The sequence below is a fragment of the Equus asinus genome, chromosome 10, assembly GCF_041296235.1.
Source record: "Equus asinus isolate D_3611 breed Donkey chromosome 10, EquAss-T2T_v2, whole genome shotgun sequence".
NCBI lineage: Eukaryota > Metazoa > Chordata > Mammalia > Perissodactyla > Equidae > Equus > Equus asinus.
Genome location: NC_091799.1, coordinates 87,352,708 through 87,378,124, shown reverse-complemented (window position 1 = coordinate 87,378,124; position 25,417 = coordinate 87,352,708).

The following is a 25,417-nucleotide window of genomic DNA, read 5'->3' as shown; positions in this document are numbered from 1 at the left end:
CCAGATCACACTTACAAAGGCTCATTTGAGAATTTGGCTGGCACTAGTAATTGATATTTGTTTTTATAGAGAGAATATATGGCTGGAAATCAATTGTGAGCATTTTAAAGGATATAAAAGAATAATTATGCAAAAAATAATAATATAAAAATGGTATTAGAAATTTCACGACAAAATTTAGCAATTACTTCCAAAAGGAAAAATTATTAAAATGTTAGGAAAGAATATGATTAAAAGTGTAGGGACTTGTGAACCCACTCAGTTTTGGTTGTGCCACTTATTAACTCTTTGATGTTGAGCAAATTATGTCACTCTTTTGAGGTTTAATCTCCTCACATGTGAGGACATTAATGGTATTGACATTTGAGGATTAAAATGAGAAAATTTTAGCACCATTATTAACCCCTAGAAAGTCTTTTGAATATTTTGTTACTTCATCCTTCAACCCACATATCCAATTCTACTTCTCCTTAAAAATTCTTCATTAACAAGGACTTAATAATTTTCAATTCATAATAATCTAGAGAGTGGCTTAGAGTTTCATTTGTTGTTGCAAAATGTACTTGCTTAATAAAATAGAGTTGTAAAAGTTCAGGAAATACATTTGAAATATAAAATCCTCTCTCCTATGTAAATCATTGAATTAACCATTTATTGAAACTTGTTATCTTTCATCAAAGCACATCCGCCAATATATAGTAACAATATTCAGATAGTTTCTTAGTTTTATCATTTTGAAAAAAATCAAACATGAAAAAGTAAAATCATACTTGAACATCGCCTTCCCATGAAAGTTTTACACTGGCATAAACATAAAGCTATTTGCCTACTATTTTTTAACTCAGTTTTGAGTTGTCTTTGGTGCATATATTCATACTTAAAAAATTTGTTGATTTAAATATTGGAAACCAATTAAAAGTTTCAAGTGGTCAGTTAGCATGAGGTTATTAGCCAGCAAAATGACATTTGTGGTAAACAAAACAGTGTAAGCAAATTATGAAAGCACAGAAACAAACAAACACAAAAGGAGAGGTAAGAAAACGATGGCAAGTTGTTCTTGCATGGGCTCATTAAAAACTGGACAGTACTACAAGGTGGACATGATTCCTGCTGTGTACTTTAAAGATCTCTGTGTTATTACCTTTTATTCACACTGAATAATGATCAATACTTCCAGTCAATTTCCCAGAACCCTCAGGATGTGACGTATGTGACATATGGGGCTGAGGTCAAATTTTATTTCGTAAATCAAGAGAATGTGCCTTTCACTGACACTAAGGTTTAAAGATTAAGTAAGTGCTTTGTCTTCTAGATCATCAGGTCATAACTTTACATTTAGGAAAATGTCTCTAAATACCTCTCTGTTTCCATATTTTATTCAAAACAAATATTTTGTGTCTCTTCAAATCTCCTGTTTTACTATGCAGAATATATATCTATGTATAGATACAGATATATACATGTGGGTAAAAACGTAAATAGAAAGACATTCCCATGGTAATGAAGAGCTTGATTTTATTCCATAATATTTAATCACTAAAGTAGAATTAAAAACAAAATATAAAATAGTCACTTCCATAAATCACCTGGTAAGCTTGCATTTAGGTTTTTAAATCATCACACATAATTTATTATGTTATCAATGAAAAGGTTAAATCTTAAAATGATCTGAACTTGTTTAATCTTTAAGGTACTTTTATTTTTCTTTAAGAACAGTTGAAAGCTACTTCAAATAAATATATCACAAGTGCACATATTTTCAATTATGTCCTTTGGTAATGATGATACTTCTAAATCAAGTTTAGGAAGTCATAGCACAGTTTCAACAGAAATGAAGTCAAACCTTAACAATATTGTAGCTCACAGGGAGAAACGGTGCCTTCAGGGCATCTCTGCTTGCTTTTCATTTTTCTCTGGTCTTTCTGTAACAACCTCTTCTGCTAGCAACCTCTCTTACGATCAGTCCCACCCCCTTCCTCATACACCCAGCCTATTTCTGATTCTGAGCTTCCCTGCTCTTCCCTCCCCCACAGGCCATATCATACTACCTCACATTTATTCGTGTAATTATTTAGTTATTTACACTCACAGGAGTATGTTCTAAGTACTCTTTCCTATCTCTTACATAATTTGATTTTTACACTGAACGCTAACACCTTCCTTCTCAAACTGGTTGATTATAATAATGTCTAAATGACAGGCAGCAAACAGGAATCCCTGGAAATTCAAAGCTTTTGGTCAAAAGTATAGAATTTCCTTAAACTCTCTGTCTTTACTTTTCGAATTTAAGTCAAAATGTATATTTTACTCTATGATATTCAAGTTGGCTACATGAAATAAAATTCTAACTTAGCTAACCGCAATTGTGAAATTTTCTGAAAACCAAATTATTTTCTGATCCAAAAAACCAAAAACTGACCAGAATTGGTATAAAGTATTTATAGGCTTCATTTCTCCCACTTAAATGAATATCTGTGTTTCATTACATACACATCATGAGTTTGGTTGGGGGGGACAATAATCAATATACAGCATATGCATCAAATTAGATTTTTGAAATCCAGAATTTCCTAATTTGAAACACATTTGGCTTCATAGGTTTATAACTATGTACTGTGGGCCAGAAACAGCTAAATTTCATAATACTCTTTTATTTTTATTTGCAAGTATAATTATGACTTTTGAATTTCTCCTGGTTAATTACCTCATAACTGGAGGTCGGGGTGAGGGCTAGGTTAATAATAGTCTGTTTGAAAAGAAATGATCTACATCTTACAAACGTAATACAAGTGCAGGTATTAACTCTTCTTTTATGGAGGCTAAGAAATTAAAAGATGAAATAGCTTGCCTAATATCTTACCACTAGGTCAGCACTGGATCATAGCTCAGCCCTTCCCTGGTGATCATATGATTGCTTTCATCTCTCTACCCTGTAGTATTCTTCTCAGACACAGGATTCTTGATCTCAGAAATGAATTCAAGCTGGGATGTTAGCAGGTGACAATAGCTTTTGAAAACATGAATATTTTATCAGCAGCTTCCAGTTGTCTGTAATATGGCAACATGGCAAGGCCCAAGGAAGAGAGAAATTTTTAAAAATCTGACTCCATTATTGGCACTTACAGAAGACCAGCATGAGCCCAACATCGGATTCTTGCATCTGGCATAAACCAAGTCTAGATTTCAGTCTGCTAATGTTTGTATTCAAAAATCATGGTGATAAATTGATCAGTTACTAATGAGTAGTCTTGTCTTCTTATATTTGTGTTAGTTTATTCAGTAAGATTACTATATAGAAGTATTTTCAACAAATTGAAAGACTAGTAAGTTAAAGCCAATGTCACAACAGTTCAAATCAGTGGTACATATGTCACAAGGAAGATGATTATAACATTACTTATATAAACTTGGGAACCAAAGGTATCTTCTTGCTTACAATGTCACCTGTACATTTTCAAGTATATTTAATTGAAATAAAAGTATGAAAATATGAGATATCGTATTTAAGCAACCTGCCAAGAACTCATGTATCATGTTTACTGAGGTCTCATAATAAACATAAACTTTTTAACTAACAAATAGATTGCATAGATACTTCTATCCATATGGTTTATCATAGTGTTCTGTATTAATAAATGTTTGGATTGTACTTTGTTGTCCTATATGTTACAGATATAATTAAATGTTTAAATATATCTTTTATGTTTCAAATATAACTAAATACAGTCATAATGAATAATTTAAAACTGGCTTTTAAGACCACATATAAACAAATTTCACATCATTATACCAAAAAAGATTATTAAGATTAAAAGATTCAAACTTCATGTCAAAAAAATTGACATTTATTCATAAGAGATAAAAGTATTTGTTTAAAAAGTGTTGTGTGTGTAATTTGTTTTCTTATGTTTAAGAGCTGAGAAAAATGTTAAACCCTAATTCCAGTTTGTTAGACTTCTATTAATGAATTGGCCTTGTATTTCCCAAATACACATTTTCCTTAAAGATTTCATGGAAGTAGGAATGCTGACAATGCAGGATTCTGGTATTCCTGGGCTTCATGAACATAGTACTTTCCTAATATTCACACATTTTACCATTATTTGACACAAATTTGATAGCATTACTGTTTAACCTACTCTTTCAGAGATTAATGTCTCAGAAACATATTGACCTCTGTAAAAGAACTCTCTGCTTAAATCTGCATGTCTATATACATGCTTGAGCCTTAAACTATTCCAGAACTTGTCAAGGACTGAGCCCTGATTTAATACCCACCCAAATGATGTCCTGATGAAAAATGATCAGTTAAAAGAGAGATTTTTAGATTTCCTTTGGTAACCAATCAAAAATACCTTGAGAAGCCTATCCTAGTTTATTACATACTAATTTAATCATTAAAAACAACTTTTGAATCTAAATCAATTACTACGAGCTCTCAGGTCTCTCACATGAAGAACAGAATTCACAATACTAACATAGTGCAATGTACAATTTGAATAAGATACTGTATGAAAGATAAATATTATAATAAAGCAAACTTTTGCTCCATTTCGATTCTGTATTCTGGTATATACCACAGATATAAAACGGCATAATATATAAGGAAAACACAAATTCAGAAAAAAATAATAAGCAGTCAAGGCATGAAAAGTTTCATTACACTAATTAATTTTAACAAAATGATAGGCTAGCAGAACTCAACCATCTGATTGTATGTAATATACAAAAATATACTGAGTAATACATTACCTAATTTTAGTTGTTCCAGGACTCAATTTTTTCTTTCTTTTATTTGAGGAAGGTTAGCCCTGAGCTCACATCTGCTGCCAATCCTCCTCTTTTTGCTGAGGAAGACTGGCCCTGAGCTAACATCCGTACCCATCTTCCTCTACTTTCTATGTGGGACGCCTGCCACAGCATGGCTTGCCACGTGGTGTCATGTCCTCACCAGAATCTGAACCAGTGAACCCTGGGCTGCTGAAGCCAAACATACGAACTTAACCGCTGCACCACCTGGCTGGCCCCCAAGAGTACAATTTTTTATAAAACAACTTTACGTAAGGAATAATTAGTTATTTAAAAGAATAAGTTATAACTGGATTAATTTACTTAAATAGATATCTGTGATTCCCTATTAGCTGGAAAAAGTATGTCAGAGGACAATTTTATTAAATGATAAATGATCTGAATTTGCAATGTGTGTATGTAGATACATACGTGTATGCATATATCTAGATACATATATATACATATGTAAATATGTAATTTTGTTTCTCACTTGCAATGTAAAAATTAATTTCTGAATAAATTTAATACATAGAAAGATGAAACATGTTCCAGCTTTCAATAGGCGAGATGGTGATTTTTGTTGGCCTTCACTTCCCTGCAGAGAATTCTTTTTAACGGTCTCTAAGGAAAGATAATGATGCAGTATCCCTGACTATCTCATCTTGAGAGAGCGCAAGATTATAGTTTTTAAATGATAATGAGTTTGAATTAAATTTTGGCACAGTAATGAGTTTATACCATTTCATTCTTTGTCCTTGCTTCAATTTCTGTCTTTGAAAAGGAAGCATAAGACTGTTAACAGCTGATATTGTCAGAGCAAATAATGGTAATATAGACATCTTTTCTGAGGGATTTTGACAGAATATGTACCATGGAAACAATCTCTCAGCAGCAAAATTGTCCAACTTGGGAAATAATCCCCAGGTCTACTTACCCTTTTTCCTTATACTTTTGTGATTTTCTTTAAGCTGTTTTAATTTTCCCATTAAAGAAACTCCAGGGATTAAAATCTATGACTACATTAATGCTGTATTCTATTTGAATTAGAAAATCAAACCACAGAATCATGGCTTTTGAATGTTTCCAAGAGTAGCACATTCATTTGAGATATAAAAAAGCAAGATTCAGGATGCCAATGTGCATCGCCCACGGCCAAGTACCTAGTGACTGGAGAGCCTCCAGGGAAGTACGATTCTCCGTATTACTTTTCAGGGACTATTTGACTCAAGCTGTAACAAATACAGAATATAAATTGAAGGAGGTATCTCTATAAGTAGGAATAAAGTATACTTTTACATAGCATGCATTTATTTTTTAAAAAATATTAGAAAATACTTCCCTTATGAAACGTTTCCCTCAATATTATGTTTAAAATTCATACTGATCCATAGTATGATACTGAACTTAAAAGTTCTAGTGAATAACCTTCAATATCTATTAAATTGGGTTCATTAAATATTATATTATATATTTTATTTCTCATAAAACAAAACAGAGAAGACTTATGTATGAGAAACTCCTCATCTTGTTGTCAATTGTAAAAGGAATGCTCTTCAAATTAGACCAAGAAAATGAAAAGTTTGGGTAATGATTTATGAACAATTATTGGAAAAATAAATGTTTCCTCCATAGATTGATAAATCATCCACCTAAATATATTTTGTTACTTGATTTTAACTAATTTAATTTTTTTACGTAGCATGTATTTTCTTATATGAGCAGCTGCCATCTGTTCAAATAAACAAAAAAGTTTCCAGAATCCTCTTTTAGCTTGTGCAATTCTGAACAATTGTTTCCAGAATTGCCTCTGGCACTTTGTTTCTGAAAAAGAAAAAACAAACAAATAAACATGCTTTAGTTCGTTTTAAACGAGAATGCTTCCAGTAAGTCTATCATGGCTCTGTCTTTGGGAAATCATTATATTTTCTGTAGAGCGCCATTGCTCTACCTCAGCGTGTCTGTGTATTTTTTTGTTATTCTCTCAGCAAGTGCTTAATGAGGACATTTTGTGTGCTCCATTCAGAGTGGACATTGGTGGGATAATTGTGAGCACAGCACACAAGATTCTTATTCTCCCCTTGCAGGGTCTCCTTCTAAGGGGTTAGACAGTAATCAAGTGCATAATCACAAAAATTTACAAATATATGTAAAATACCAGAATTCTAAGGAAACAGTAAATGTTGCAACCTTGAAATGGTGTAAGAGGAGGAGCTGATGGTTTCAAATAGATCAGAGACATCTTCTCTGAAGATGCGGCTTAAAATTGGAAGGAAGAGTACAATTTCACAAAGTGTAAGGGTGTGTGAAGCAGAGTGGACAGTATCCCAGGCAATGGAGTCAACAACTGAAGTCTCTGAAAAGAAGCACATTGCATTTGCAGAAACATCAAAAGAATGTAATGGCTGGTATCCAGAGAGAGTGGGGAGAATATTTGAGGCAAAGCTAGAGAGGCAAATAGGAGCCAGACCTTCTGTATCCTCTTAAAGAGTTTAAGAGTGATGGGAGTGCATTGATTTTGTTTCTAATTTCATTTTTAAGGATATGGACTAACATAAATAAGATTTTACCTTTGTAAAAATATTCCTGAATGCAGGATAAATAAAATGATTTGAAAGAGGCCAATGTACTTGGAGGCAAATTAAAAAACTATTGCTGAACTCTAAGAATGACAGGGCAGTACCTTGGAGCAAGAAGGTAGTTTTGCCTGTGGAGAGAAGTAGATATGTTTGAACAGTTTTTAGAAGGAAATAATGGACAAGAATGTGATGGATTACATAACGAAGACAGCAGGAGAGTGTGATATTGTGGTTTCTGGCTTATATAACTCGGTGGACTCAGTTGTCCTCTGCTAAGATAGGAAATGCTGGAAGTAATCACTTTTGAGGGTAGCAAGATCATGACTTCAGTTTAGTCTTGTTGGGTTTAATTTGCCTTTGAGTCAGCCAGGAAGTGATTCAAGTAGGCATGTAGCTGGTAGGTCTAGAGCTAAGAGTATTTTATGGTAAAAAGTTTTATATGTGGAAGCAGTTCTGGCTAGAAATAAGAATTTTTAAAGTAATTTTAGCTGACAATATAGAATTACTATTAAAATTGTGTTCATTCAAAGCCAGTTTAATACAATCACGCTCTAAGATCCATTCTCGAATATGACTGTTATGCAAATGAGTGATACCTCCTCTGTCTGAAAATTAATGCAGATCTGTAAATTGCTACTTAAGAACATATTGAAATTTCCAGTAAAAATTACTGTCTAGATGAAACAAAACAAATAGTGTCATCTGAATGGAATATTGTTATACACTTAGAGATTCAAATATTTGCCAAAATAAAGTCCACTGTCCAAGACAAGAACATTTGATTGATTTATTCAATTAGTGAAGATTTAGGCTTCAGAAGCACCAGAACACATTTTATTTACTCCAAGTGGACTGTTGAAGAAATTGGTGCTTATACCCTAGATTTCTGGGACTGTGTTAATAGTGCAATTTGGAATATTCTTTAGTAATCGCAATGTAGGAATTGTCTTACATGTAAAGCTTATTATGAGATCTTCAAATGGTATCTCTTTACTAAGACTTTATCACTGCATAGAGTATCATTTGTTCCTTCAATGAAACATATAGTAAGAGAATATTATGTGAACCACACTGAGCATACCGTGAACTATAAAGACAAGAGTTCTTACATTTGAAACACTTTATAGTCTATCAGAATGTGACCACTACAAGACTAAAGTGCCGGGGAGTGTTATAGGGGAGCACAGGCTTCAGGGTCGAGTAGTAACCCAAAGGAAAGTGTAGTCAATTCTACTTGGAGGTGGGGGTTAGAGTCTTACAGGGATCAAAAAGAGAAAGTACACTAGATTCAGATAGAATTAAGTTTAAGTACAGTTGATGGCAGAGGTGCACTCTCTTAGATACCTATGTCACACCTGTTCCTCTCTCCTAAATCATTCAAGACTTTCTTTTTCTGCCTTGTTCTAAGAGAACTTTAGCTCCTTTTCACCGAGAAAATGGAAGAAATGAGAAGAAAATTTCTATGTGCATCTTCCATCAAATCTGTCAGAACCTATATACTTTGTCTTCCTTCCCAACACAATAGATATACTGTTTGCATTCCTTTCTAAGGCAAAACTATCCACTAGTGTTTTTTTGTTTTCTTTGTTGAGGAAGATTCACTCTGAGCTAAGATCTGTGCCAATCTTCCTCTATTTTGTATGTTGGTTGCCGCCAGAACAGTCTGATAAGTGGTGTAGGTCTGAGCCCAGGATCTGAACCCATGAACCTGGGCCACAGAAGCAGAGCACACCAGACTTAATCACTACACCATGGGGCTGGCCCCTCTACTTGATCATTTTAACCCTTCCCTTTTTACCATCGCTTCAGAAATTTTCTCCACTTTCTACTTCCTCTATCTACATGTTTTCTTTCTGTTAAGTCATTTTCATCAACATGTATTCTGGATTTAATATCCCCCAATTTCAAAAACTCTCCTTTCACTCTGAACCTCTTCGAATTAACATAAACTTTTTGGCTCTTCACTTAGAGGAAATCGTTTGAATTTGAATTTTTTAATTTTTAAACTTACTCCTCCCTTTCTCCTTTGAAAACACTTCAGTCATGATTAATTTCCCATGATTCCATTAACATAGCTCATCTTAAGATCACAGATAGACTCCAGATGCTAAATCCAATAGACAGTTTGATAAGTTCATCTTTCTCAACTAATAGAAGCATTTGAAAAAACTGGTCTTTTTCTAGGTAATCGATATTATCCAGTCTCTTAACTTTTAAGATGTTCTATAGATTGATGAGCTGCAAATTCACATCTCCAGCCCAGATCTCACTTCTTAACTCTGGAAAAGTACTTCCTCAGTTACGTGCGCTTGAAAGCCTAGAAGACACTTCAAACTTAATGTAGACAAAATGAAATTCTGTAATTCCCCCATTAAGCATACGCCTTCTGCAATACTCCAACCTCAATGAAAATGCACCTCCTTTCTTCTACTTGCTCAGACCAAGTCTGCGGAATCATCCTTGTGCTTTCTCTATCACATTTCATGGCCAATACATCAGCAATAGCATTGTTGTCCCACTGAAATTCCTCTCTTGTCTGACCACTTCTCACCTCCTCCACTGCAGCCATCCTTGTCTATGACACCAAATTTGATCCTTTAAAAATTTGTCACATTATATTGCTCAAAATTTTTCAAAGTTTCCCAATCCTAATCAGACTACAATGTAAATTCCATGGGATGGTCTTCCAGGATGTACCTGATCTGAGCCACTGTTTTGCCTATAACCTGCCCTTTTACCTCTTTTCCTCTTTCTCTCTCTCGTTTTGACACGTTGGATTTTTTGTTGGTCCAAAGATCATGCCAAGCAAATCCCTGTTTTGATGAATCTGCATCTTTTTCTCTCTGCCTGGGAAATACGCCCTGGGGATCTTCAAGCGTGTATTTTTTTTTTTCCATTTTCATCTAGTGTCTACTCAAATATTATCACATCAGGGAGCCTTTTCCTAGTATATTTGTCTTGCTTAATCTGCTTTATTTTCTTCATAGAACTTATTCAATCAACTATTATACTATGTCATATCTATGTATTTGTTTGTGTATATTTTCTCCACTAGAATAGAATTCCACTAGAATATAAACTGCACCCAACTAGAATTTGACTACAGTGACATTGCCTGTTTTACTTCCAGCTGTATTAAGGATGCATAAATCTGAGTGTAGCACATATTAATCCCACAGTAATGTTTTCTAAATAAACAATTGACTGAATAAATGAATGAATGAATAAATGAAAGGGACAATGTGAATAAAGTCTCAGAGGTCTTGAAAAACCCAAGGGTGTCTAGAAATATGCAAGCATTAAAATATGCTTTCAGAATACAGTTAGAATTTGTTTGTATAGGAAAGGATCAACAGAGTTAATTATTATTTTTCCAGGTAAATAATGAATTACTATTTTCCTATGTAAACCTTAGATTTCTGTAAAACCTTAGGATTCAATTTCATTCAGAATTTCCTGATATAAATGAATAATTTTGAGTGTCTATCATGTGCTTGGGATCACATTAAATAATTGGTATACAAAATGAATGAGAAAGACTAGATATCAATGATCAGGGAGAAAAAGTGTTATACAATTTCTATACACAAAAATAAATACTGTGATTAGAGAGTATACTTTTTTTAAAAATTTTTTTAAGGATTTTATTTTTCCTTTTTCTCCCCAAAGCCCCCCAGTACATAGTTGCATATTCTTTGTTGTGGGTCCTTCTAGTTGTGGCATGTGGGACGCTGCCTCAGTGTGGTTTGATGAGCAGTGCCATGTCCGCGCCCAGGATTCGAACCAGCGAAACCCTGGGCCACTGCAGCAGAGGGCGCGAACTTAACCGCTTGGCCATGGGGCCAGCCCCTGGAGAGTATACTTTTAGAGTACACTTAGCAGAGGCATTTCACATGATCTTTTTTTTTAAGATTGGCACCTGAGCTAACAAGTGTTGCCAATCTTTTTTTTTTTTTTTTTCTGCTTTATCTCCCAAATCCCCCCCTGGTACATAGTTGTATATCTTACTTGCAGATCCTTCTAGTTGTGGCATGTGGGACGCCACTTCAATGTGGCCTGACAAGCAGTGCCATGTCCATGCCCAGGATTCAACCCAGCGAAACCCTGGGCCACTGCAGCGGAGTGCGCGAACTTAACCACTCGGCCAAAAGGCCGGACCCTCACATGGTATTTATTCTAGACTTTGCATATTTAACCATTAGAAAAGTTAAACATATACTTAAAGCCCCAGCAGGGCAAGGGCATCAGTTAAAAAAATTAATTTATTAAATTTTTGATGCCTAAAAGGCCGCCAAAAAGTTTTAAAACTCCCTCTTTGGTTTGTTTCCTCAAGTGGCACAGATCACAAAAGTCTTTAACCACGTTTCTCTAAGGATAAGCCTCCATCTCTAATTTTATCACCATCCATTCAGTATGAGAGCCTTTTGTTTAATGCTTATGACTACATTTACCTAAAAACTGGGAAGAGCACTACTGAATGCTGATGCGTAGAGACATCTGCCAACGCAGATCCAAGATTATGCTGTACCACTGAAATCTGCATGTGGTGGGCCATAAAAAGTTAAGTGAAAGTGCTCTTATTCAGCTCCCTACTTTCCCTGACTAATGGCTTCTTTGATCTTGCTCAATAGCTTTAATTGGGATACTTTAGAGTGAGATAACCAGGAGCTTCATTGACAGGAAACTAACTTTGTTTCCTGAGGGTATGACTATCCTTTTGGTATTTTCCAAGGATCATTTTTTTTAATTTAAATATGATTAGTGGATTCTTAAAATATATATATATATATATAAAATGTTCCTACTGTGCAAAAAAGGGTAAAGTAACTATCCTCCAAAAGTAGAGTTATAAAGAGATCACACTACACAATGGAATATCTACCTTGCATTGATATTAATATTACAAGAAGTGAGATGAAGGTACAAGAAGAGAAGAGAGACACAGTAAGTGGCCAGAGTAGAATCTTCAAAGAACAAAATCAAAGCATTAAAAAAGAGGGCAAGGGATATAGAGAGTTTATAAATTTTCTCAGTGTGTATAAGGAAGGTTAACTGGAATTCATCTTTTTTACATATTGGATCATTTCAGAGACAGGTATTGCCTACAAGGCACACGGAATCACGCAAAAGTCAACAGAGGAACAGAGGAGAATTTGAATGAAGCTGGATTAGAAAAAAGACAGAAATTTCTAAAAATCCATCCTCAAACAGAGAGTCTTTCAAACGACCTAGTGATATCTTGACACAAAATTGAATGACTACACTTTGAGTATATTGCTATGCTAAGTTTTTTTAATTTATGAAAAATCTATAATATTTAGTGTAAAGACTTAATAAATCTAAATATATGTTTAGTCATAAACTAAGTTCTTTGTACCACATTCAGTATTGGGTGAATCATACAATACATTTTGGTTGGCTTAAAATGGGGGTATATGTCAACGGAATTGACATAAGTGGAACAAATCACTGTAAGTGTTATTGTTTTCCTTGTTACCCATGGTTGTCATGGAATGAAAATTTTACAATGAATAGCAACTTACTTTTTTTTTGAGCATTGTTTAGCCCTGGAATTGTTGATTAGTTAGATGTATTTTTCCTATTTTTTCTGTAAAATGTAAGTTATTATTTTAATTAATTATTTTATGTGCACAAATTGTCAGAATGCCATCTGGAAAGAGAGGTGTGGAATTTTATTGTAAGCTTGATCCAATTGTTTCATTATAAACTTGATCCAAGTGTACACAATAAATTGTACAGTGTTAGTTGACATATCACATAGTTCTAAGAATTCAGGAGAAAATTAGAATTTCAGATGATAATATCAAGAAAATATTACAGATTCCCACCATCTCTTTTTGAAGGTAATTGGCTTCAAAAATGTTATGCAAAGTTTTGCTGGGATTATACAAAAAAGCTGAATTTACATGAGGTTGGAAATGACTCTTTTGAATTGACCTGTGCAGTAACTTCTGGTTGCCTTGGGAAAAATTTTTCTTTCAGCTTGGCTTGAAGAATTCCTTTGCCTTTTTAAATGAATGCATTAGAAACCTTTATTTCAATAAATAGCTATAAAATCCTGTGAATCTCAAAAGATTTTACTGTTGGTCCCTATTCTTTCATTCTAAAATGTAATGGGCCAATCATTTCCCTGTGGGCCTCTGATAAACTCACCACATGGGAAAAGAGTGAATTTATTCCAATCACATCTAGGAAAAAATATGACTATGAGGATTTTTTTTGAAGAAGATTAGCCCTGAGCTTACTACTGCCAATCCTCCTCTTTTTGCTGAAGAAGACTGGCCCTGAGCTAACATCCATGCCCATCTTCCTCTATTTTATACGTGGGATGCCTGTCACAGCATGGCCTGACAATCGGTGCCATGTCCGCACCCGGGATCTGAACAGACAAAGCCTGGGCCACTGAGAAGTGGAACGTGCGCACTTAACTGCTGCACCACTGGGCCGGTCCTGACTATGACTTTAGTGTTCAGAAGTAAGCATATATCTCCTGGATATTGGAAAATGAGCTTGTCCTTACCATAACCTCTATGTATTTTTCCTTCCTCTAGTATGGTCTCACAGCAGAATTGAAAGTCAGTCCACAATCATCTATATATCCATTCAGCTTCATTGTTTTGGGCTTGAGATAATTGTTGCATTTGATGGTTATATGTCTAGAGAGAGAACAAATTGGATGGACGTAATCTATTTTTTTTAAATTTTGAGAATGTCATAATAATTGCTAGCACTTGAAAAAATGTATTAAGAAGATTACCCTCTCATGGCTTATATGAAATGCTAAATTCAATGGTATTTAAATAGATACAGTCAAAGAAAGTTATAGTTTTAAATGTTTTTGAGGAATGACTGGGTTAAACATTGGATGACGTGTCCATTCTCAGCACCAAAATCTGGACCCTATAATATGCTAACATAGCATGAGAATCTTTATTGAATACACAGGTAATGCTTTCTACATTTGACTACAGAAATTTTTATTCATAATGCATCTTGCAAAGTGGATATTCCATGAAATATATTTTGAGACATTTTAGAGTCAGCTGTTTCATAGTCTCTCCTTTTTCTTCAAATTCCCCATTTCTAATACTTCCCATCTAATGTTCAGTAGACAACAGAAATCAGTGTCAATCAAGTTCCTTTCAGAAATCCAGAAAAAGTACTTGTATTTGCATCAATTTGTTTCATCCTTCTCCTACCTGAAGAAACATCTCCAACTATGCTCTGAGCACCATTAATGCTCTTCTTCTCAGAATTCTCTCCCATCTCAGTTCTTTCCTATGTCTTCAGCCTCTCCAATTTTACTCACTTTCACTCATCTCCTCTAAGAGTTTGCTCTTCTCTTCTAAGATGTTAAAATTGCAGTTCCACTAGAGGCATGATGATATGATTGATGCTGCGATATCAGTCCCAAGTACAAATCGTCAACATTGTTGCCTAGAACCTCTAGCAAGAGTCTAGAACCCCTCAGATAGAGACTCCAAGCCAAATCTGAAAAGTAACATAATTGCACACGCACAAAAAAGATTTAATAACAAGGATTTTTTTTTAACACAACTTGGAGTCCTCTTTCCAAGATCTCATCAAAAGTCTTCTTTACAGAGGCAGTCCTGATGGTCTAGTGGTTAAAGTTCTGCACTCTCTCACTCAATGGCCTGGGTTCGTTTCCCAATTGCAGAGCCACACCACTCATCTGTCAGTTGCCATGTTGTGGCAATGGCTCACATAGAAGAACTAGAAGGCTTTACAACTAGGATATACAACTATGCACTGGAGCTTCAGGGAAAAAAAAAAAGAGGTAGATTGCCAACAGATGTTAGCTCAAGGTGAATCTTTCCCTGCAAAAAAAGAAAAAAAAATCCTCCTTCCAAAAGAAGAGGGATAGAGAACACTCTTTTACAATGAACATTAATAAATTTATCCTCTGGCATATTTCTAATCTTCTTGTGCATAGGTATATTGAGTATACTCGTTACTGGTGACAAAGATAAAATGAGCACACGTCAGGCACTGGTTTTTTGGCTGGTTGGTTTATGTGTATGTGTGTCTGTGTCTGTACATGAGGGAGTGGTTGGGAGAGAATCCAGTTAGTGTTCTGTGTCAGGTCCCTGTAGTTGTTTCCAATTTTGCTGTGAGCCTAAAACTGCTCTAAAAAAGTAGTCTTTAATAAAATAAATAGAAAAACCAAAAACTTACCAAAAAAATTCTCTATATACCAAGAGAAATAGAAATATATCTGCATATGAAAACTTGTACACAATTGTACACAGCAGCTTTATTCATGATCATCAAAAAGTGAAAACAAGCTGAATGTCCAACAATTGGTGAACGGATAAACACATTGTGATATATCCAAACAATTGAAAAATATTTGGCAATGAAAAGAAAGGACATTCTGGTAACATGCTATAGCATGGAAGAAGCTTGAAAACATTATGTTAAGTAAAATAAGCAAGTCATAAAAGGCCACATATTATATAATTCCATTTATTTGGAACATACAGAATAGGCAAATCTGTGGATACAGGATCCCTGTTTGCCCAGGGTTGGGAGGGATGGGGAGGTCGAAGGATAATGGCTAAGAGGAGTGGAGTTTTGGGGAGGATAATAAAAAGATCCTAAAATTTCTAAGACAAGTGATAACACCTGCAAAATGTTGTTATGGATGCACAATTTTGTGAAAATATTAAAAACACTTGAAACTCTAAATGGGTAAATTTTTTGGTATGTGAAATATATCTTTATGTCAAGATGTCAAATATGATTTTAATTTTTTTTTTTTTACACAAGAAGAGTCCCACAAAGACAAAACTTCCTAGAGCTCAGAAAGCTATAATGAAGCCCTGGACCCTATGTTACTTGAAGCCTTGGAGTAAGTGTGTGTTACCTGCTGTTTCTGTTCCTGCTCCCTTTCTGACCTCAAAATTCAGAAGTAGAGGCAAGCCAATACCAATAATTCTCACCTTTCAGATTCTTGAGTCTCATTTTATGTAATGTTGAAAGCATATGAATAGTTCATGAAATATTTATGGTCAAAAATCCCCCTGGGATAGAAAAAATATGCAACCAAGATCTCACTGTAGGAAGCATCTACCACAAATGAATTCAGCTCTTTTTCTAGCATGGCAAATTTACTAAATGATCTCAGTCTGGATCAAAATCAGATTGGAATGAAGGTAATATCTTTTTATAAATAAGACATATATCACAAGATAAAAAATGTTCTAAGAAAAAGTCAGTAGAACACTGGTTCCTATTCTGATATATAAATAAATAATATAGGCTTGGAAATAGCAGAATGAGTAGGATACTAAAGCCTTAGCTGGATTTCCAGATGGAATTCACTGAGTATTGGGCCATTCATTTAAATGGCGTGAGGATTCCATTTTTCCTAAGGATAACATTTGGTAAATGTTTGCAGATCTAAAATTGCTCCTGTTCTATATTTGGAGGACAGCTAATACATAGGCTAGATTCAGCTTTTTCTTCCAAGTATGTGATTTCTTTGGTGATGTTAATTATACACATTTCTAATGAGAAGACTTGAATTAAATTATTTAATAATCATCTTTTTTTCGTCATGGTAAAGTTAGGCAGTAACAGAGAGATACAACAATTTAGTTACTTAAAAAGAACAGAAGTTTCTTTCTCTTTCATGTACTAAATCAAGGTCAGTGTTACAATCAGCTGACAGCTCTGTTCCGTAGAGGCACAACTTTGTTCTCTATGATCTTCAGCTCCATGAATTTTGGCTGTTATTTGAGGCTGGTTTAGCTCCCCATTATAGAATATTATATTTAACTTATTCTGCAACTTTTCCATCTTTAGACTCCATCATTTAATCCATCTTTAAGGAAGAAGATTATTGGGTTGTCTAAAATACTCAGTTTAAAAGCTGTGATAACCCTCTGATAAAACAATCCTGGATTATCATGTAGTGGTTACATGAGCAGAAGTTAGAGGCAGACTGGGGAATATTTCCAGCTTTGCTATTTATTAATTATGAGAATGTAAGGAAATTATTTAATTGCTCTATATCTGTTTACTCATATCGGAAATGCATGTAATGATAGTCCTATCTCAGTAATAGATTAAATCAATTAATAGATTTAAAGAGGTTAGAATAGTAGCAAAGCCACAGTAAATAGTCAATTAGTAATATTGAATACTGTCCACTAAAATAATAACTACTTTGAGGAAAGGTAAGAAATGAGGTAAGACGTTATTGTCTCTTTTGCTTACTGTTCTATCTCCAATGCCCTGAGCGCCGGGTATATAAGCACTGACATGTTTGTTGAGTTAATAAATTTCAAAGTATCCCACCCAAATGTCTTACATCATTGATCTATTTGTTAATACAAAAAATTCCAATACTCTAAATATAGTCTAATGTAATTGATATAGCATAACGTTTGTGAACTAACGTACTGGGATCAATCTAATTTGAATGCTGGATCTGCCACTTCCTAAGATTTATTTAATCTCTGGCTCTCATTTATCTTATCAATAAAACATGATTAATAAATCACACCTCTCAAGTGCTATTTGTAGCATCAGGTAATACGATATGCCTAAAGTGTTTAAGATAATGTTTAGAAAAAAGATAAATGTTTTACCGGTATTATTATTACTACGATAATTATTTACGATTTGGATAATCATTAAAACTATAGGGTTCTCTTTAGGCTGTAATTACATTGACATTCACTAGGCCTACTTTATACTCTTGTTGTTTTGTCTTTCATTAACTTTTAAAATGCTTGTTTTCTCAGTAGACGTGTTTCATACCATTTTATATTCCATCTGCTCTCACTGGTATATGACTGCAATGAATGCCAACTGGTGATTCATCCTAGTGATTTAGAGAAACAGTGTTCTTTAGATAGAAAATCAAGTAAGCCATTTTCTCTGTGATCAATCAATCACGCCTTTCTTCCTTAAAAGAGAGATTATTCAATAGGACTGCCGTTCAGTAACCTCTCAGAAACATGGCCTCCTCCAAATACCTTCTTTATTTCAATGAATTATTTTTTGCTATCGTGTCTCAGCATCGCAATACTTCTTTCGGTCATTGGTTCTCTGATCCTATAAGCACAGTTGCTAAGCAAAGCCTTCACAGACTCTTTTACATTTACTGTCTTTTTGTTAATTCTCTTGCTGACAAAGGAGAAGCAATTGAGTTTTACTTTATTATTATTATTCTTCAATAAGTCTTTTTAGTGGACACAATCCCTTTGGAAATATTTCTGTATCTCATTTAACTTTCCCTCTACAGAGTCATTTTGAACACCCTCTGACTTTTATGAGGTCTGCTCTACCCTTTGAAGACAAAGAATATTTGTCCCAAATATTTTCATTCAGGAAACCAACACATATATGTTAATTGATTCCAGAGTCTTTGGCATGTGTTATGTGCGTGGGATGGGCAAATAAGTAGGATTTGGTCATGTTCTCCAGGAGCTACCACACTAGTGCAGTAGATGGCTGCAGATGAATGAAAGCGAGAAATATAGCTAGTGCATTTAAAGCTTATATTACAGGTATCTAATTTATTAAATTTTGAAAAACAAAGGGAAATGTATACATCTCACCCAGGATATTAACTGAGTTGACTTTGAAACGTCATGAATGTCTCTTATGTTACTGTTAGTCATTGTATTTTAAAAGGCAGCCTATTACTGGGGCTGGCCCCGTGGCCCAGTGGTTAAGTTCGCGCGCTCTGCTGCAGGCGGCCCAGTGTTTCGTTAGTTCGAATCCTGGGCGCGGACATGGCACTGCTCATCAGACCACGCTGAGGCAGCATCCCACATGCCACAACTAGAAGAACCCACAACGAAGAATACACAACTATGTACCGGGGGGTTTTGGGGAGAAAAAGGAAAAAATAAAATCTTTTTTTAAAAAAAAAAAAGGCAGCCTATTACCAAGAATTAGGAACGATTTATTTTAAATATATAACATCCTTCTCTCTAGTACAGTCTATTGAAACAGTGCTAAGATGAATAAAGTACAAAAACCCACTAAATCATCAAAAAGATCTCATTTCCTGAGAATTTATTAACTTCAGACTTTAAGAATCTAATAATCTTTACATTTCTGTAGGTTTATTAATGTCAAGAAATTCTTGCCATAATGCTGAGGTTTAATACTTCCAAAATGACCTTTTGGGTTTTGGTGTAGTATATATATATATTTTTGGAGTATAGAATAATTGCATAATCATAGTTTGACCTTCAGAATGTTTTATAATTAAGTTCTACACATGTAGGTTAATTTCTTTCTTAGATATGTTCGATTAGTTAGGATGTTATTAACACCAAGATAGAAGACTTTAGTTCCATCGCAGACATATGGAATTGAGAATAAATTAAATTTCCAAATTTCTTAGGAAAACTGAAATCATCGATTTTATACAAATTGACTACTTTGGTATCATCATCTTTCAACAATAATTTGAAACCAGTTTCTCTTCAGATTATCCTGAGTTACAACTGATATGACAACTTCTTTAAAGTACCTGAAGCAAATCACATTCCCATAATATCATCTTCAGATTGATAGGAGATACTATCCGGCTTGAGTTATAAGAATGCTTCCCGGGGTTGAGTCCTTTGGAAAGAGTTGACACAAACAGTGATTCAGCTTCTTCCGTCCCCTTCGGTGATTCTTAGGAGACATCTTTCGATCCATTGAGTGATCTGCTGACTGAACAGCTACTAGGTATGTATTAAACAAGTTTTAGTACAAAGCATTATGTTAAAGTTGACTTCCAGGTTTTAGGGAAGAATTCACATGGAACCGCCAGGGGTAGAATGAGCAGGATTGTCTCTGCCAATCTGACTGAGGGTGTGTGTCAAGGTGGCTCCTGGCTGAATCTGCTCAATGTTTGTGGGAAATGATAGGGAGGTAGTGAAGGTACCTCTAGATATTCAGGTTCCTTTTGAAAAACCTGCTTTAACTTCTGCCCATTAATATCAGTGGTGCATCTCAGCTCTAGGTTTCCAGGGGTGTTAGCATGACTTATTTCACCACTCATGATACTACAGAATCTTTTAAAAACAATGCAGAGAAGTGAACAAAATCATACATTCTGGAGCCAGAGTGTGTTTTGTTTGAATCCTCAATCTTCTTCCTTTTAACTGCATGACTTTGGGAAAGTAAGTTAACTCTCGGTGCTTTAGCTTCCTCAACTGTGGAATAGGGGTAATAATGATAGCAACCTCAGAGTGTTTTTAAGAGGAATAAATGCATATGTAGACATAAAACCCTTAGCACACTGCCTGGCATATAAGTTTACTAAGAAAACATTAGCTTTATGTGCAGAGTGTTATGGATGTTGGATGGGACTTACCCTAAGATCTCGTAGTAGACAACCCTGATGATTTTTTTCTACTGCCTCTCCAGATCAATTTTCCAAGCTTCTCTGCTCTGCTCTGTGTTGATCTGCTCTGTGCTTCAGGATGCTAAAATCTGTAGACTGCATCACTGGCCTTCCTTGTCTTTTAGCTTTCCATAGACTTTAGCCAATGAAAAATATCAAAAGTAAATAAAAGGGCAAGAAGAGAGAGAAGTCTCTTCTTGCCATGATGTGGTATTAGAGAGATTTCTCCACCCACAGATCCTGACTAGGAACCCTATTCCAAACTTTGTTCCAACACACTGCTTCTCTCCTTATTTTTTTTGGACTATGAGTGAAAATCTTCTCATTAGAATTCAGCCCTGGGTGCTTCAGTCTCCCTTGTTGGTTCCTCTTAACTCTGTCCACTCTTTCCTATATAATCCTTTTCTTCAGTTAAGCATTTTGAGTACATTAAGTACAATATTTTTATTTTTTGATGAATTAAATATAAGATGAGGACAAAAATATATCTTTAAAGACTTCTTTCAGGCTCACTAAGAGACTCCTGAAATGTCTTTGCTCTCTATTCACCAAGCACTTACTCTTAGTCTAATTTTACACACTTAAGATTACAGGGAAGCAAAAGGTTAGTCACGAGATGTCAGTGATTACAAGGGATCACATTCATGGAAAATTGGCATTTTGACTCCCCTCCTCAACGTGCAGGGGAGGAAATAACTCTTCCCCAGTGCTTCTGCTATCTGTCACTATAAAATAAGCCACCTCAAAACTTAGTGGCATAAAATAAAAACATTTCATTTAGCTCACCATTCCATGAGTTGGCAATTTGGGCTAGGCTCAGGTGGCTGTTCCTTCTCATAATGACCTGGATATTATTTCCTGGGCTTGGTCATCTTTCTGGGGAACTAGCTGGAACGACTAGGGTCTTTCTTCATAAGAGCATGATCTCATATCCTCCAGGTGTCCGGCCAAGCTTGTTTACGCAGGGGAGGAATACTTCTCAGGGCAAGGGCAGAGCTGCAAGTCCTCTTGAGGTAATGGCTTGCAACTTGCACAAATCACTTTTGCCATGTTCTATTAGATTAAAGCAAGTTGAAATGCCCACCCAGATTCAAGGCCTGGGGAAACAGATTACAATTCTTGATGGGAGGCATTGTACTGAATCTATGTCCAATTTTTTCAAGCTACCATAGTCCTACCTCCCAAAGTCAGGTGGAATGTTGCTCCAAGAGAATAAAATATAATTCACATGAACAGATAAGGATATCATTAAAAAAATGCAATCTGGCTTCCTTCTTCCCCTTGACTAGTCACTTCCTAAACTCCTGAATAGGTGTCTTACACTATTGCTGTCATCAAAGTAGAGTAGAAAAAACAGAACAGAACACTTTTTGGTATAAATTCAACATGTGCCTTTTAATTTTGAATGGTGGACAAAATTCTGGAGGTTCTTTCCAGTACTGTTTAGATGCTTAAAGATATGACACTGTAGCCCATGATAGTGGGGTAAGAACAGAGTATGGAGTAACAGCAGGCTTGTGGAAAAGATGGAGGCTATCTTTCCTCAAGCCTGCTCCCTTCCCCATATTCTCCATGATCTTGGAAGGCAAAGAAGAGTATCTTAGAACTTCTGAATTTCCTTGTGAAGGAACATAGAGAAGTTGCCTGTAGTAAAGACACTACTGATCCCGAGAAAAATGAGAAAACTTTGAATTGTGAGTGTGAAGACAGTTAGTCAAGTCAGTAAATGGTACTACACAAAAAGTGACTCAGTGCCTAAAGTCAAGAAGATGACATTTTGATAGATACTGTTAGACTTTGATAGTAATTTTTGTTGTTGTTTTTGTAAGTGTTGTCTTCAGTTTTTCAATTCTTTTAGGTATGCTATCAAAAATTTAATATTTGGTATTGTGTTATTAACACAAAAATTTGGGCATCATTGGCTTAGTAGGTAAATAATTTTATGTCAGACATTGAACTAAGAAGAAACCTTACTGTCATTTTTGCTCGACTAATCTCTAGCAGAGTGCCTGGATCATACTATATTCTAAAACATGCCTAGAAGACAAAGCCATTGAACATTGTGTCCATATGAAAGGCTACAGCTTAATGTGGAATAGATTTTAGTGTAATGGTCTTAGTAATTTTTATACAGCTTCCATTTATAAATACATTTTTATTTTCCCCTGAAACTACTTATTAGACACTATACAGAATATGATAAAATGCAGATATTTATTTGTTTGTATATACTTGATTCCTTTGCTATTGGAAATTTTATTCTTGCTCCAAGGAAGTAAGTGTCTAAGATGCTTCACCAGGATGTGGATTTCAAGACTCATTTTGCCTCCATGTACTTGACAGAGTCACATTATAGGCATATTCATGTTCCTATTTTTCTGAACAGTTTCAGAGTTGAAGATTTCTTTTTTGGCCATGTATATTATTGAGTAAACTAATGAGGATGGACATGTGACAACTCCAAAAGTGGAAGTGGTGAAAAACGTAATTTAAATAAGATAGACAAGATAAACTAGGGACGGGTGAGTGTTCTTTCTTCTTGTTTACTGTCTCCGTGGCCACGTATTTTTTCTCCTATCAATATGCATTGCTATGCTTTGTATTCTTAAAGGACGTTTGTCTAGAAAGATGATGAATACTGTAAGCGCACAGAACTTTCATATGAGCATATTCTTCCTCAAATCACTGTCATCTTGGTTCTCAGTGGATTAGAACATGACTCATTTCTATGGTTGATTTTATCCTCTTTAGATTTAATTTTAAATTAAATTTTAATGAGGTAATTTTCTTTTCTTCATAAATTGAAGAAGAATAAAGATGAACTTTCTCCTTTTTTCCCCAGAAGAGAATTCTACTTTAAAAGAAAAATTTGAAAATGCAACTACCCTTTGAGATTTCCAACATTTTTTAGCTTGGGGCTTTTCTTTTTGATCACTTACATTTACTGCTTTCCTCTTGGACCCTTCATAGGAATATGTAAAAAGAGATTTGCTCTCAAGGATGAGCAGAATTTCCTCTTAATTTTAAGTTCACATCTTTGATCCCAATTCACAAAGGTGTTTTTGCCACATATGCAGAAATTTATCAAAAATAGATGCCTAAAATTGTTAAGTACACATTCGTTTTTCTGCCGAAATATTATTTTATTTATAGGCTCCTGTTGCCTACTGGCATGCATATTTATTCTAAAAAGGAAGAGGAATATAGTATTTAGAGAATAAATAGAACATATTGTTTAAGCTGCTGAAAATAAAAACAAATCATGCTAATTAATTTGTCACATATGAACTAACAGCAAGCAGTTTAGCTCTATTAGTTTTGACTGAATTAAAGTAGAGTTTTAAATAAAATTTTTAGGAATTCAGCTCGCTCTTCCATTTAGCATAGATTTGCATTTAAATATCTTTTAACGTTGTTTCTAAATTATTTGTTATTCAGTGAGCAAAACTGATGGTTATTGCATTAAAGTTTTAATGAATAAAGGTTGAGAATATTTAATATAATTTTGTGATAATAAGTATGAGAGTAGACTAATAATGAAAAATGCAGAATACCATCTTTCATTATAGCTGGAAGGTTAAGAAATTAATTTTACAGACCATGAAATGAAAATAACTTCCCCACTATTTTATTAACCAATGCTTAGATCAGTATAATCAAGTCTCCTATTCAAAGTGTGTCTCTTCTCTTATTTAATAGCACGAGATCGACATTTCCATCAGTTCATTAGGTTAATATAATTCAATAAATAATACCCAAGTAAGAACTAGATCGTATTACATGATTACTTCCTGATAAGATGCCTTATTTCATTAAGCAAATACGTCAATAGTTCAGAAACTGAAACAAGTGTGAATTTGTTAGCAACATTTTTTGTAAGTTAGGCAGTTTATTAACATAATGCCATCAATACAGGAAGCTACCATTCACCAGGAAAGCAAGCAGAATATTTAAAATACAGTAAGCTTCAAAAATATGGGGCCGGCCAGGTGGCACAGCGGTTAAGTGCGCATGTTCCACTTCAGCGGCCCAGGGTTCATGGGTTTTGATCCTGGGTGCGCACATGGCACCGCTTGGCACGCCATGCTGTGCTAGGCGTCCCACATATAAAGTAGAGGAAGATGGGCACAGATGTTAGCTCAGGGCCAGTCTTCCTCAGCAAAAAACAAGGAGGATTGGCAGCAGTTAGCTCAGGGCTAATCTTCCTCAAAAGATCAAACAAACAAACGAAAATAGTTCTTTCCCATTGACTGGGTGAGTTTTAATTCAAAGTATTTTTTTATAAGAAAATTAAAATATGAGTATGCAAACACACTCAGATAACATATATGAACAATCCTCTACCTTTTCAAGATATATAGATGCAAACAATGACTGGGAATCAATATATAAACTTCTATTTAGCACAATATTATTCTAGTTTTACCCTTGGTAATGTATGGAATCTTCCACCACTGAAAAATTGTCTCACCTCTTGAGAAAATATTTGCATTTTGACAAGTTTAAAATCACGCTGGAGAAGGGGTGTGTGAGGACAGAAAGCAACGCCATCCAAACGCTTCCCTGGCTCACGTCTGAGATTGATTTAATTGAATACTTGTGGAAAAAAACACACATTTTTTTATTCAGTGGGCAGAGAAAAAAGTAA